A 14,074-nucleotide genomic window follows, 5' to 3' on the forward strand; every position below is an offset into this window, starting at 1 on the left:
GTTTAGCAGTTTCAGGAGTTTTGTTGATTCTTTGGGATTTTCTACATAGACAATCATGTCATGTACAAACAAAGACAGTTTTGTTTTATTTCTTCCTTCTCAATCTATTTTCAGTCACCTTTTCATATCTGTGGGTTCTATAGCTACAGTTTCAATCAACTGTGGATCAAAAATATTCAAAAAATCCCAATAAAAAATACAGATTTTAAAACAATACAGTATAACAACTATTTACATAGCATTTATTAATAAATCATATTAGGTATTATAAGTAATCTGGAAATGATTTAAAGTGTATGGGAGGATGTGCATAAGCTATATGCAAATACTATACTATTACACATAAGGGACTTGAGCATTCATGGATTTTTGTATCCAAGCTGGGGGGGGAGTCCTGGAATCAACCCCCCCATGGATAGCAAGAGATGATTGTACCTTTTATTTCCTTTTCTTGTCTTATGGCATTAGGTAGGACTTCCCATACAACGTTGAATCTATACGTTGTGAGAGGGGACATCCTTGTCTTGTTTCTGATCTTATCAGGAAAGTATCTACTTTCTCACCATTAGTATGATGTTAGATATTCCTTATCAAATCCAGAAAGTTCCCCTTTGTTCCTAGTTTGATAAGAGTTTCTTTTTTAAATCATAAATGGGTGTTGGATTTTATCAAATGCTTTTTCTGCATCTATTGATATAATCATATAAATTTTAAAATATCTTTTAGCATGTTGATGTGATGGATTACATTAACTGATCTTCAAACAGTGAACCAGGCTTGCGTGCCTATAATAAATCCCACTGAGTCATGGTGTATACTTTTTTAACACATTGTTGGATTTAATTTGTTAATATCTTGTTGAAGATTTTTGTATCTATGTTCATGAGAGATGTTGCTCTCTAGATTTCCTTTCTGGTAACATTTTTATCTGATTTTGATATTAGGAGAATACTGACCTCATAGAACAAGTTAGGAATTATTCTCTCTGCCTCTATATTCAGGAAGAGATTGTTGAGAATTGGCATAATTCCTTCCCCTAAATGTTTGGAAGAATTCACCAGTGAATACAGTTAGGCCTGATTTTTCCCATTTTAGAAGATTATTATTGATTAAACGTCTTTAACATATATACAGACCTATTCAGATTATCTGTTTCACTTGTGTGAGTTTTGTTCATTGTGTCTTTCAGGGAATTGGTCCATTTTATCTGGGTTATCAAATATGTAGCATTCATAATAATCCTTTATTATCCTTTCAATCTTCCTGGAATCATGAGTGATGATCCATCTTTATTTTATGATATTAGCATTTGTGTCTATTGTCTTGCTTTCTTAGTCTGGCTGGAGGTTTATCAATTTTATTGATCTTTCCAAAGAATCAACTTTGTTGATTTGTCTCTATTAATTTTGTTGATTTTCTGTATTAATATCCTGTTTTCACTTTTATTGCTTTCTGCTCTAATTTTTAATTCCTTCCTCTGCATACCTTTGATTTAATGTTCTTTTCTTTTTCCAGTTTCCTAAGGTAAATTTAAAACTATATTTACTGATTGGACATTTCTTTTTTCTAATACGTACATTCAGTGCAACGAGTTACCCTCTAATCACTGTTTTTACTAAATTCTGAAAAGTTTGAAGTTGTATTTCCATTTTCCTTTAGTTCGAGATATTTTTTAACTTCTCTTGAGATGTATTCCTTGACCCATGTTTTATTTAGAAGTGTGCTGTTTAATCTCCAAATATTCTGGGATTTTCCATCTATCTTTCTGTTTTTTTCCTTCCACCTTAATTCCACTGTGGTCTGACTGAAAACTCTGTATGGCTGCTAGTCTTGTAAATTTGCTAAGGTGTGTTCTACGGCCCATAATGTGGTCTCTCTTGCTGAATGATCTTCATGGGTTTAAGAAGAATCAATACTCTGCTGTTGTTAGATGAGGTTTTCTACAATGTCACTTATATTCGGTTGATAGTTGGTGATGCTCAGTACAACTATATCTGTACTGATATAATATCCTGCTGGATTTGTCAATTATTGACAGAGGGGTGTTGAAGTCTCCACCTATAATACAGAATTAATCTATTTCTCCTTGCAGTTCTGTTTTTGCCATATTTTGATGCTTTGTTGTTAGTATTACATTAAGTATTGTTTTGTCTCCTTGGAGAACTGACTCCTTTATCACCCTGAGATATCACCTGTAACCCTGAGAAACATGGCTTCATATACAAACACGTAACACTAAGCCAAATGGTGCTGCCAGTACAGAAGCAGTATAAGATACATCTACTGCTCTCATGAGGCTTAAAACCTGTTTCAGGACATAAAACTGAAAGAAAAAAAAATTAATAGGGCAAGGCAGCACCTAATCAAGTAGGTCCCAGAGACATTCAAAGAAAGGGAAGTTATAGAAGGAGAAAAGTGAGATCTTTTAAGGATGGATGGGATTTAGTGGGGCAGAGGACATGACGTCACCACAGTCATGGCAGGGCAATGAGCACAGTCAGTGCAGAGACACTGGTAAGTTCACTCCAGATTTCACTCACATTAATAATTTTGAACTATCACTCAGATGTTAGGAGAAATTGAACTAAGGTTGGGCACATGACTTATTTTAAAAATCAGTATGCTACAGTAACTTTAAAATATTTTATCAGGTAGTCTACCTCAAATTATAAATAATTGCCTTCTGTCAACTTGTTTGTGAGTTAATTGGTAGTCATACCTTTTCCTCTAGAAACTACGTTCAGCAGAGTGTTTGGATCTGAGTTAGGCCACAGTGTAACCAAAACACAGCACTCTATTACCCAAGAGCCTATTCACCACACAGAACAGGACAATTTTGGTAAGCAATAAAGACTAGAGACTTCCTCACCCTCTGACTTCTCAGCCAAGTCACTCCTTCTGTTCAAATACAAGATTTATGAATTTTCCACAACAAAGGTTGGCTGGGGAAGGTTTGTTAGGTCATATCTGGTGCAGGAGTGGGGAGAGAAGAGCTCTTCAGCAAGATAACCGAGCTTATCTGCAGGAAGTAAACGTCTCCATTATTGGTAGTCAGGTTCACAGGCAGAAGGTTCTAGGCCCTGGGGCCACAATGGGCAAGGTAGTCACCAGGAGAATAGTTCATAAGTAGTTCTTATTACAAAAATATTCCTAACTCAATATGTCCCACAATATCTTGAAAACCAACAGGGACCCGATGGGAGGCATCAGGACACCGTAAATACACTGCCGTCTGCGGCTCAAAACTACAAATGAACACTAATGAAAAGACGAGCATGTCAGAGGTGTGGTGGAGTGGCGGGATCGGCTTAGGACGCGGAGGCAGAGATTGCCCATTGTCCTATGGGAGCTCTCGGGCACAGAGCCCCGCCAGAACCTGGGTCTCCCGGAACTCCGATGTCCATCTATTGTGACCTGACACTGCCACTGCAGAGGCCAATTCAAGGACCCAGTGTGAAAAACAAACGAAAACAAAGCCCCAAACTTCTTTTATTACTATATCATGCCCCAAACTCTTGGGCAGCAGTACTGCTCTGTAAGACCACACTATTATTACTTAGACTATTTTCAAATAACTATGCCCATAGTGGATTGGGGGAAGGGAGGGTCATGAGGGAGATGGGAGCAGTCCCTGCTAAAATTAAAATATTTTTTCTCCATCCTTAAAATAAATGAATAGGTAGACTCTTCCTAATTTATTCTTCCAAACTTTGAGGGGAAAGAGAATGTAATGCTGGCCTAGATTGGAATCTTGTATAAATGGATATCTGAGTTAACAGCAACAAAAATAAAAGATATACACTTAGTTACTCTAAGATCTATTAAGGTCACTATTTCGAGGTGACTACAAAGAGTAGCGTGAGTTTCAAGGACTCTTTGACTATTTGAGAACAGATCCCCCTGTCCCCTGCCTGATCTCTAAAGGGTGTAAAATTTCCCCAAATGCTACTGAAAGTCAGCTGCGCAAACCAGTGGTCAGCACGGAAGTTCAGTATCAGTGCCCGGTGGAAGCCATCAAGTGGGAACCAACACAAGGCTGAGCTGCCCCTCCCTGGACTTCCAATGCTCCAGTGAGGCAGGTCTAGTCACTCCAGGACAACAGGTAAGAAAGGGGAAAAGGAGGAAAAGGTACCTCAGAGCTACAGCCTGCACTTATGCAGGTCTTGCTCTGCAAACCCTCAGGGCAGCTTCACATAATCTACAAAATCCACAACATGACCTTTTCTGTGTGTTCTTCTTTTAAACCAACAACTCTGTAGCTTTCTTATAAAATGATAGAATAAATGTGGAATAATAACTGTGCCAGCCTTAGCTCAGCGCCTATTAAATGAAAGACAGTAAATAAATGTTAGTTCCTTTTCCTTTTTTTGGAGGGGGGGGTGACATGGGAGTTAACTCAGCCAACTGTTATAAAGGCACAATTTCCCTGGAATTTGTCAATTGAGATATCACCTCAGCATAAGGAATCAGAGCTAAGGAGCAGATATTGCCAGCTGCATTTGTAAGTGGCCTAAGCTGATTTTGCAATTATCATGACTTTACAAATCTCTTCAGTATTTTATGTATGTAATGCTCTTAATGCTGGATTGTGCTACAATAATGGTTAGCTGCACTAATTAGTTGAATTCATAGAAGAGTATCTGGAGTTAGTTATCAGATGCTGATATGCAAATTAATGCAAAGTGTATGTAAATAGGTTTCTAATTCCAAATGTTGCCTCTAGAAGAAAATCCACAACAGGACTGCTGTATGCTGCCTACACACCCCTCTGACCACCAGATGACACTTGCAGGTGGAGACACCGTTAATCACACAAGCAAAGCCTGCTGCTGTGAGGGCACTCGGGTCTCCCAAATGGACAATAGGCCCCAGACCATGTGTCTAAAGGGAGTGGAGGGACAAGGCTGCTGTTCCTGGAACCCGAAGCTCTGATGAAAGTGGCAGAGGGAGAAAAAGGAGGACTCCGTGATTCCTCAGCAGCCCCAGGTCATCCCAGTCTCTAGTCCCTGCTGGTGCCAGTCAGGGTGGGAGAGACCAGCCCTGCCCTGGATAAGGGCCTACAGGTGGATCTCAGAGCAGCCACACTGAGCCCTGGGGACAGCAGCCACCTGGGCGATGCTTCCTCTGTGGAGCTGCCACCACTGCCACGTGCTGGACGTTAACGGTTTGTTCAGGGAAACGCAAAGTGGCTGCTCCTCACCCAATGCCAGGGCCCCGCTCTAGCATCTGTGGGATATTTCCACCCAGAACAAAAGAAATGTCTGTGCGGTCACTAGCAGGGCACCTGGGGCTTGCCCTGGGGCTAAACATAGCTGGGAATCCAGTGAGTTACGCATGGACGGGAACGGGCGGCAGAGTAAGTTCTCCAGTTAACAGCACGTGAAATGAATGACGCTGCACTGAACCATCCCGGCCGACCTCCTTTGGGCTTGGTTTGTTTATCTCAGGATGAGTTAAGAGGTGGGAAATTCATGTGTCAGAAAATGAGTGTGCATATCCTAAATTGTCATCATACATCGCCACACAACTTCACCTAAGCGTTGTCCCTGTGAACGCTCCCACCAATAGTAAGCGAGAAGGCACTTTGCCCAGTTCCTCCCCCGACATGGGTACTGCGAGATTTTTCCATCTCTGCCAATCTGATGCTTATAAATGTATGCTTTTATATTTATTCATAATATTTGTGATGCTTAAAATATTTTCATATTTTTATTAGACTTTTGTATTTTTCTTTAAACAGTTTTTTATCAAGATTTTACTAATAATGTGTTGATTGCCTTCTTGCTAATTTGCCGTCATATATATTGCTTATATTGAAAATATTTGAACATTTGTTTTTCACCCTTGCTTGTAGCGCTTAACAATTAAGAAAAATAATGATTTGAAAAATTGTATCACAAAGCCTAAATTGTGGCTTCCTAAACAAGTGGACAATTTTTTTTTCATGACTAGCCACAAATGTGTGCAAAATAGTTTTGATATTTGTTTAGGAACCTGTTGCTTGAACTTTTTTTTTTTTTAGCAGTCAAAATTTTGTTTTATTTTATTATTGGCTAGAAAGATGTTATAGCCAAAAACAGCAATGATACTAAAGGAATCCTCTCTGCTTTCAATATGCAAACATAGTTCTTCCAAGAGAGGCCCTGGTGCGATCTGAAGAGTCCATGTTAACTTCTTTTCTGGAAACTTCCTTGCCTTAGTTGTATTCTTGCAGAGCCTGGGCCATGAAGACTTTGCCTAAGTTTTGGGCAGTGAACTCCTTGCTGTTCTGGAAGTAAGTGTTAATCTGGCCTGCAATGAGCAGTGAAGCCATCCTGGCAGGGGGCTGCAGTGGTTTGAAGAGTTTGGACGGGTCTTCCTCAGGGAGTGGGGGTTCTCCTCGGTTCTGACGCTGCATATTCTCCTGCTGGCCTTGCTGCTGATACTGATGTTTCTGCCGCTGCTGTTTACTAGTATTCCTCACGTATGTGTTATATTTAACTATATCTTGGCTCACATCATCCACTCTGTCCATCAGCAACTATAGATTCTTCCCGAAATGATTGCTGCTAGCAAGACTGAGCAATTCATGTGTATCTGCCACAGCTGACTTCTTTTCAAGTTCCCACATTAGGACGTTGATCAGATGTGAATTTTTAATTATAATTGGCACTTCTTCAAACATGCTCAAAGGTGATATTTGCGTTTTTCAGTGCTTCAGGGGAAAAGTCCTTCTCTTTACAAACTTCCATCAGTTTAGGAGTCAGTCTGTATGCCTTTAGTGAGAGACCCTTGGGCAGTGTTTATGGGATCATAAATGAGAACGACAGATTTTTTTTTTAACCCCCCCCCCCCCAGAGAATGACAGATTCTTCAATGGCATGTTGGTAACTGAACTGAGAATCCAGGAGCACCCGGGTGACGAATGAGCCATAGTATGTGGACTGGTACCAGCCCACAAGAAGATGATCGATGTTTACATGGCAAAGGCTCCACACCCTACGATACATGACCAGAAATGCTGTGGCTCCTGCTCTGCAGTGACTGAGTGACCTTTTGTACTTGGCAGCCGGACACAGCTGACACCAGCCCCTGCAGGGGTGGGCAGCCCAGGCAGACAGAGCAGTGGGGACCACGCCAGTCCCTGCCTGCTGCTGCAGTGCAGAGAGGGCGACACTTAGCCACCTGTTAGGTGCACCTAGTGTCAGGGAGCAAAATTCATAATGGCAGCTTCCTTACCTGCACTACTCAGGCTGGGAGTGGACTTGTTTCAGGTGCCCTGGAAAGCAGTGTGTCAGCAATTCCTCTCCCTTTTGATTGAGAGTGGGGAAAAAAAGATTTGAGAAGCATCCACCAGGGCTGCCAGCTTACAAGGGGATGAGGTATCCAAAAGGAACTGCTATGCTGTGTATCTGTGGAGTAGCCAAGTGACGTTCAACTATTCCTTTGTAACTAAAAACACTGAAGAAAACGAAAAAGAAACATTTTTAACATTGAAAGCCATCTCTGATTTTGAAAAATGGTGAACTTTCTTAAAATCTGTAACTGTGGGGTACGTACATAGGAAGTACAAGGAGCCAGATGTTTGCCAGAGCTTGCTGACACACTCCTTCCTGTGGCAGGACGGCAAGTCTCTCACATGACAATCGCAGGACGCAGGGACATAACAAAGGAGGCATGTGATCTGTTCTCTATGGAGAGCCATCTACCTCTCCCTCCTGTGCACAGTGACCTTAGAACACACCTTCCTAGAAGGGGCACCAGACACCAGAAAGGCCAAGGAGAGGCTCATGTTCATTGGTCAGTTCATTGAGTTGTAGTAGTAGTAAACAGCTAGATTTTCTCTAACACTGTGCATAGTTTATTAAACACCGACGTTTGGGGTCACTGAATGTGTACTCTTGGCACGTGGGTAAGTGGAAATTCATTTCACCAAAATGACTCAACTGCTCCTTCACCAACATGTCCAAATAACCTGCAAGAAGCAGAACAAGAACTGAGAAAGGGAAGGGGTGATGGTTGAGAAGCAGGAGGATCCACATAGGCACAGAAGGGTAGAGTGGAATTGTAACAAACGCACTGGTAGAAAATCATAGTCTCTTTCCTGCAATTATCCCTAAAAAGAGCAATGACTGGCAGGTGAGGGAAGAGAAAGATCAAATAGATTATATTTAATAAATTAATCTGTAAAGAGAAAAAAGGAAATCCTAGAAATTGTCGACCAATTTCAAGCAGGTCATGAACTATAATAAAATCCTAAGCCCCCCAGCCAACTGAACAGACCCCTTCTTGGCCAAAGGGATCCCAGAAATACCACAAAACTGAGTAACTGGCTGTGAAGTGAAGGGAGGTCAAACATGCCTTGGACAATAAGATACTAAATTATTAACAGGCCCTAAAGCCATGCAGGACAAAGCTTAAATCAGCTGCAGGCCTTCAACTGCTCAACAGAGGCATATTGTGGCTCTTCTCTGACTAACAGACTTCCTTATCTTAAAACATTCCAAGGCTTTAGACAAACATTCATTTCTTTAACCAATTACAAATCAAAGAATCTTTGAACCCACCTATAACCTATAAGTACTCCCTCTTCAAGATGTCTTGCCTTTTTAAGACAAACCAATACACATCGTCCATGTATTGATTTATGATTTTACCTACAATTCCTGTCTCCCTAAAAAGTATGAAACCAAACTGTAACCCAACCGCCTCTGGACCACTTGCTAAAGACTTCTTGGGTGTGGCTCCCTGGGCCATGGTCACCCATATTGGCTCAGAATAAATCTCTTTAAATTATTTTACAGAGTTTGGGCTTTTTCCTGTTAACAAGGTGAAATGCACATGCATTATTCTTGCTCTTTCTAAATAATTTCACAGCCCTGGGCAATAGGAGCTGCCACTGCAGACCCAGGGTCACCTGTGGAAAGTCCCTGGTGAAGCCAGCGTCCTTCCAGCCCATCCCACAGGCCCAGCAGTGATGAGTCCTTCCCCCACCGGGTCATTCTACTCTATCCTCTAGGTTGGTGTCAGGAACCCTGGTAAGATTCTAGATGCAGCTGCCTGCCATCTATTCTGGGTATAAGGAAAGCAGCAGGAGGTCTTTTCAGCATCTCTCAAAGCATAATGCAAAAACAGCCCCATCTTCACCAACCCTTGGTATCTCTATAGTGCAAAGTAGGGTGAGTCCAAGATGGCGTAAAAGACAAGCTGTGTGCACCATTACCCTCAGTCCAACAGAGCTATCTCACTTTAAATGACTCAGTGGGCCTTTAAAATAAATGTTATCGAACATAGGAAGGAAAAACGTTTTTGTGAGGGGAAATTTTAAAGATCAGAGGAAAACCTTCTAGAATTTTCACATTGTATAAGAAATACATTATATGCTCTATTCTATCCTTATAGTTGTACCATCAGTTACCTTAATAATAAATACTTTTGATTTTCAGCTCAAAAATGCCCAGCTACCAAAAAAAAAAAAAAAAACCCTCAGAAACACAGAATTTTTAAAAAGTTGACAAAAGTAATAATATACCAGTAGTTTCCGAGAGAAAAGCTTTCCAACAAAACAGTCATTCTGGGTAGTGACTGTGGAAGACGGAAGCTCCCCCTGTGAATGAGGGAACCAATCCACATACTCTAGGTTTCACTGCTGACAAAGGAGTTTAATCAGATGCCCAGGAACACCCACCTGGAAATCAAACTCCACCGTCATCCCTGGAAGCATTCCTAGAACTTTCCCTTTGGACACAAGTTTTCATCTTCAGACGTAGCAGATAAAAGCCAAAACAAGACAAACAGCAGCCAGAGGAAGATGAACCCCCCTTAGGCAGGCACTGAAAGGGAATTAGTGTCCCCAGGTCACACCTGACACAGCGTTGCTATGAGAGGGCTTCACCAGAACCACACGAGACCCCTCAACAAGAAGAGTCCTTGGGGACCTTCGCCTTACTTCCAGCTCCATCAAAACCAAAATGAAACAAGCTAAAGGGAGAGAATGAATACATTTTAAGCTTTAGTTCCTCATACAGAGCATCTAATTGTAAATTCAAAGAATGGAAAAGCAAATCTACTTGCCTCCTGGCAAAACATTATTCATTAATGAGAACATGCTCTATGGTGCCTAATCTCATCGCCAGGGAAAACCAGTGTTGAACGTGGTGTATAACCAACCTTCCTATGCACAGGCAAGCATGAATTTGTTTATATAAAATAGAAATTATACTCTGTATTTTTATATCTCACTTTTTAAATAACCAGCGTTATTGTAATCATTTTATGATTCTTTGAAACAATTTCAACAGCTACATAATATTAAAAAAAAGAATATGTCACAATTTATCTCACCATTTTCCTATTGTACATTGCTTCCTATGTAAATTTATATTTATTTATGTGACTATCTGATGAACATTTGTCTGCTTCACCAGATTGTAAACTCTCATGTTTGTGTTTGGTCGCTACTATTTCTCCTTCCATAGTAGAACCTGAAATATACCGGGTAGACTATAGCATCTGGTGAACGAGTGAATGAACCTGGTCTTCAAATTAGCCTTCTTGGCTCAAATCAGCCTCATCTACAAAACATTTCTGATCCTCACGTCAGCCATCCATAGTTGTCTCTCTCTTCTAAAATTTCCTTCTAGTTCTTTTTTTGTGACTCCCCTGCAGGAAAAAGAGGGAAAATGCTATTTATTGAGCACTATTATGTGTCAGGCACTGTGCTAGACATATTCAAGAAGAAAGTCCATGCCAGAAGGGTTGCACCTCAGCCTAGAGGACATGCTAACTCCAGGACCCCTCCAGAACTCTCCAGTAGCCCCCACCCCCAAGCAGTTTGACTCTGTAAAAAGCTCAAGTCCCACCCTAAATGAGCTCTTTGTCCCCTATGTCTGGTGACAATCTGACAGTACAGAGCTAAGGGGATCGCCACAGTTTCTGATCCCTGGGCAGGGAGACATGAGCCAGCAGCCCAGCGTGGGTGCACTAGAGTGACACCTACACAGCTGTGACTTTCATGGACAGTGTTAGCAGAGTGTTAGCAGTGACATCATCTGCAAAGAGAGGGGAAATGGAAGGAGAATGAGAAGTCATTAGCCCCTCCTGGAGAAAGAGAAGAAAGTAGTATTGCCTTATTAACATTGTTAATATATTGTACTTCCTCTAAGAGGTAACTAACTACCCAAAATAAAGACATCATTCCCTTCACACACAAATTGCAAGCCAGAAATAGATGTGTGAATTTTCACTCATTCAAGTGCACAGAGGTCTCTATTTCCTCCCTCCTTAAATAACACTTTTAAAACTAATGAGTTGCTCAGATTTTGTAACCTCTTATATGAGAGGCACAAAATCCACAAGGCTTTAACACCAAGACTTCATTGAAAATAATATATTTATTTTCCTTCACACCATAAATGTTGAGTGGCTCTATTTTTTGTGTGTCGTAACATGCACTTGCAAGCAGCTGAGCAAGAATCGACTTGATCTTTACTAAGGATTCCAGGAAAAGGCAACTTCACTTCCTACAGACAGTCAACGTATGCAGGGAATTAGGGAATAAGGGAGGAGGGGAACCTGGAGGTTCCCACATTTAACCAGATTTGGTTTTAGAGACAACATAACCTTTCAGAAGTTAAGCATTTTATAGGATAGATTTCTATATGGATTAAAAATGATTCCAGGGCATAAGCTAAACGCAGAAGACACCTACAGACGAGGGATGAAGTAAACACAGCAAAGCTTAGTATAAAATCTTGCTCTCTGTACATGTCCGTCTGAGCGCTCTCACCTCTTCAGCCCGGCACGGTCCTAACCTCATCTCCTACAGGGCACAGAGGCCATGATCAATTATGACAAGAGGGAAAGATAAATAAACACAAAATGTTTTCTTCCCCAACACAGCCCACATTCCACCTTCTAACTCTGCTCACACCGTTTCCTCCTCTCTTCTCATGTCCAAGTCCTCCTTGTCCTTCTAGATCCACCTTAAAGGCTGCTTTTACAAACAGTGCAAGAACACACTGAGCCCAATGCACTGGCCAACGTTATCTCCTTACCTACAGGATTTTAAACCTATGAGCATCATGAAAAATACAAATATTTACTGAAATGGACACTCGAGAGAGATACAATGACATCAGGAGTACGTGGGGCAATGATTACCTTGTACAGGTGACCCAAAAGCACAGGCTCTATGGAATCAAGAGGAATTGATTGGTGTTTTTTCCCTTTGATGTTCAAGAGTAGGTCAGATCCTCTCTGAATGACCAGCCCTCCCTGGTAACTCTGACATTTCCAATATAGATGAGAGATACCCTTAAGTAGTTTTCACTTAAAAAAAATTGAGCTTTCCTTGACTCTAAAAACAATAACACAATTTTCTCAAGCACTGAGGGACCAAAACAGATCAAATTATTTCCCAATCTCTTTTATCCCTATCAAGAATTCCTACTTTCTCTCACCAATATTCCAGCTATAAAAATATGTATTGATTTAAATATCCCTGCTAGTCACTGTACCAACCTGAGAGGTCAGAAGAATGCAAAGAATGAGGGAAGAAAGGAGCCAACGCTTTTCAGCCATAGCAGGAAGCTGCACTTTGGGGGGCGGAAGGGCTGCCGGCATCAGCACAGGACAGATGAGCAGTGGGTAAGTTGACGCCTGGACAGTCTCTTTCACTCTCCATTTCTGGTCTCCCATCCTGAACACACCTGCAGCCCCTCCCCGCAGCTGCCTGGAGCCTGTGCTGATGTCTCAGGAGAGCAGCGGATCTTCAGGGAGGATCAGACCTGTTCCCCCAGCCAGGGAGCGTCCCTGCCACATGAGCGCTGGCACGGCATTGCCCCAAGTGTGCCCGGAGCACTCGTTCTCAAGATGCTTAGGTGAAAAGCTGCCCAAACCTTCTGGAAAACCATGGACTTTACCCCTTTTAAGATTTACAATGGACATTTGCATTTTCTGAATCAACTTGACCTTGGAACCTATTTATCACGTAGCATTTACCCTAAGCATGCTGTGTCCTACAGGACATCTTCTGGAAAGCACTGAGTTTGTGCATCTGAAATCTTCTTGATTAAGGTCTATGTTTTCGGCAACCCAGGAAAGTAGGTTTGTGTGCTGTCTGCCTCTGTTGGCCCCCGACAGCCTCTTTCGCTGGGGTTGGTCAGAAATGTCTTAAGCAGGTTTTCACACTCCATGGATGTGAAGAAAGAAATGTGGTATGTTCCTCTCAGTATCTGCGGTTGTTAATGCCATGTGTAAATTCCCTTGACTGGCCTAAGGGATACCCTAATAGTTGGTAAAACATTATTTCTGGGTGTGTCTATCAGGGTGTTTCTGGAAGAGATTATAAATTACATTAGCAATTCTAATGCTAAGAGATCAGTGCTTGAATCAGTAGACTCAGTAAGGAAGGTCACCCTCACCAAGGTGGATAAGCCTCGTCCAATCCCGAGAGGACCTGAATAGGACAAAAAGGCAGAGGAATGGTGAATCCCCTCCGTCTCCTGAGCTGTGACATCCCTCTTCTGCCCTGGAGCATCAGAACTCCTAGTTTTTCAGCCTTGGACTCTGGGACTTCACCAACCCCCCCGCCCCCCCAGTTCTCAGGCCTTTGGCATTGGGCAGGGAGTTACCCCACTGCTCCCCTCTCGCAGGCTTTTGAGTATGGACTGAATTATACCACTGGCTTACCTGGTTCTCCAGCATGCAAACAGCAGACAGTGGGACTTCTCAGCCTCTGTCATTGTGTGAGCCAATTCCCATAATAAATCTCCTCTTGTATACCTATATATATCCTACTGGTTCTGATTCTCTAGAGAACCCTAATGCAGTACCCACTGCCACAGCTCCCTGAAGTTCTCTCCATTGAAAGTCAGGGACCCAGTGACATCAGATAGAGGTTGACTCCCAGGCTTTCCACATTCACCATGGGCTGTCATATTTTTGGTCCTGGAAGAGTTCCAGGGCAGCACATGGGGGACTCCTAAAGAAAGTGTCTAGCTCGTTTCCAAAGGTGAGCTCATTGTTGAAGCCAAAGTCTGCAACCTTGATGTTCAGGTCAGCATCCAAAAGCAGGCTCTCTGGCTTCAGGTCT

General features: G+C 42.0%; 1 pseudogene; it reads right to left on the minus strand.

Moving 5' to 3' along the window:
• Nucleotides 1–6,149: 6,149 nt before the first annotated feature.
• LOC123638186 lies at nt 6,150–7,047 on the minus strand (annotated as a pseudogene).
• Between the last annotated feature and the right edge of the window lie 7,027 nt (nt 7,048–14,074).

This window comes from Lemur catta, chromosome 5 (assembly GCF_020740605.2).
Source record: "Lemur catta isolate mLemCat1 chromosome 5, mLemCat1.pri, whole genome shotgun sequence".
Classification (NCBI taxonomy): Eukaryota; Metazoa; Chordata; class Mammalia; order Primates; family Lemuridae; genus Lemur; species Lemur catta.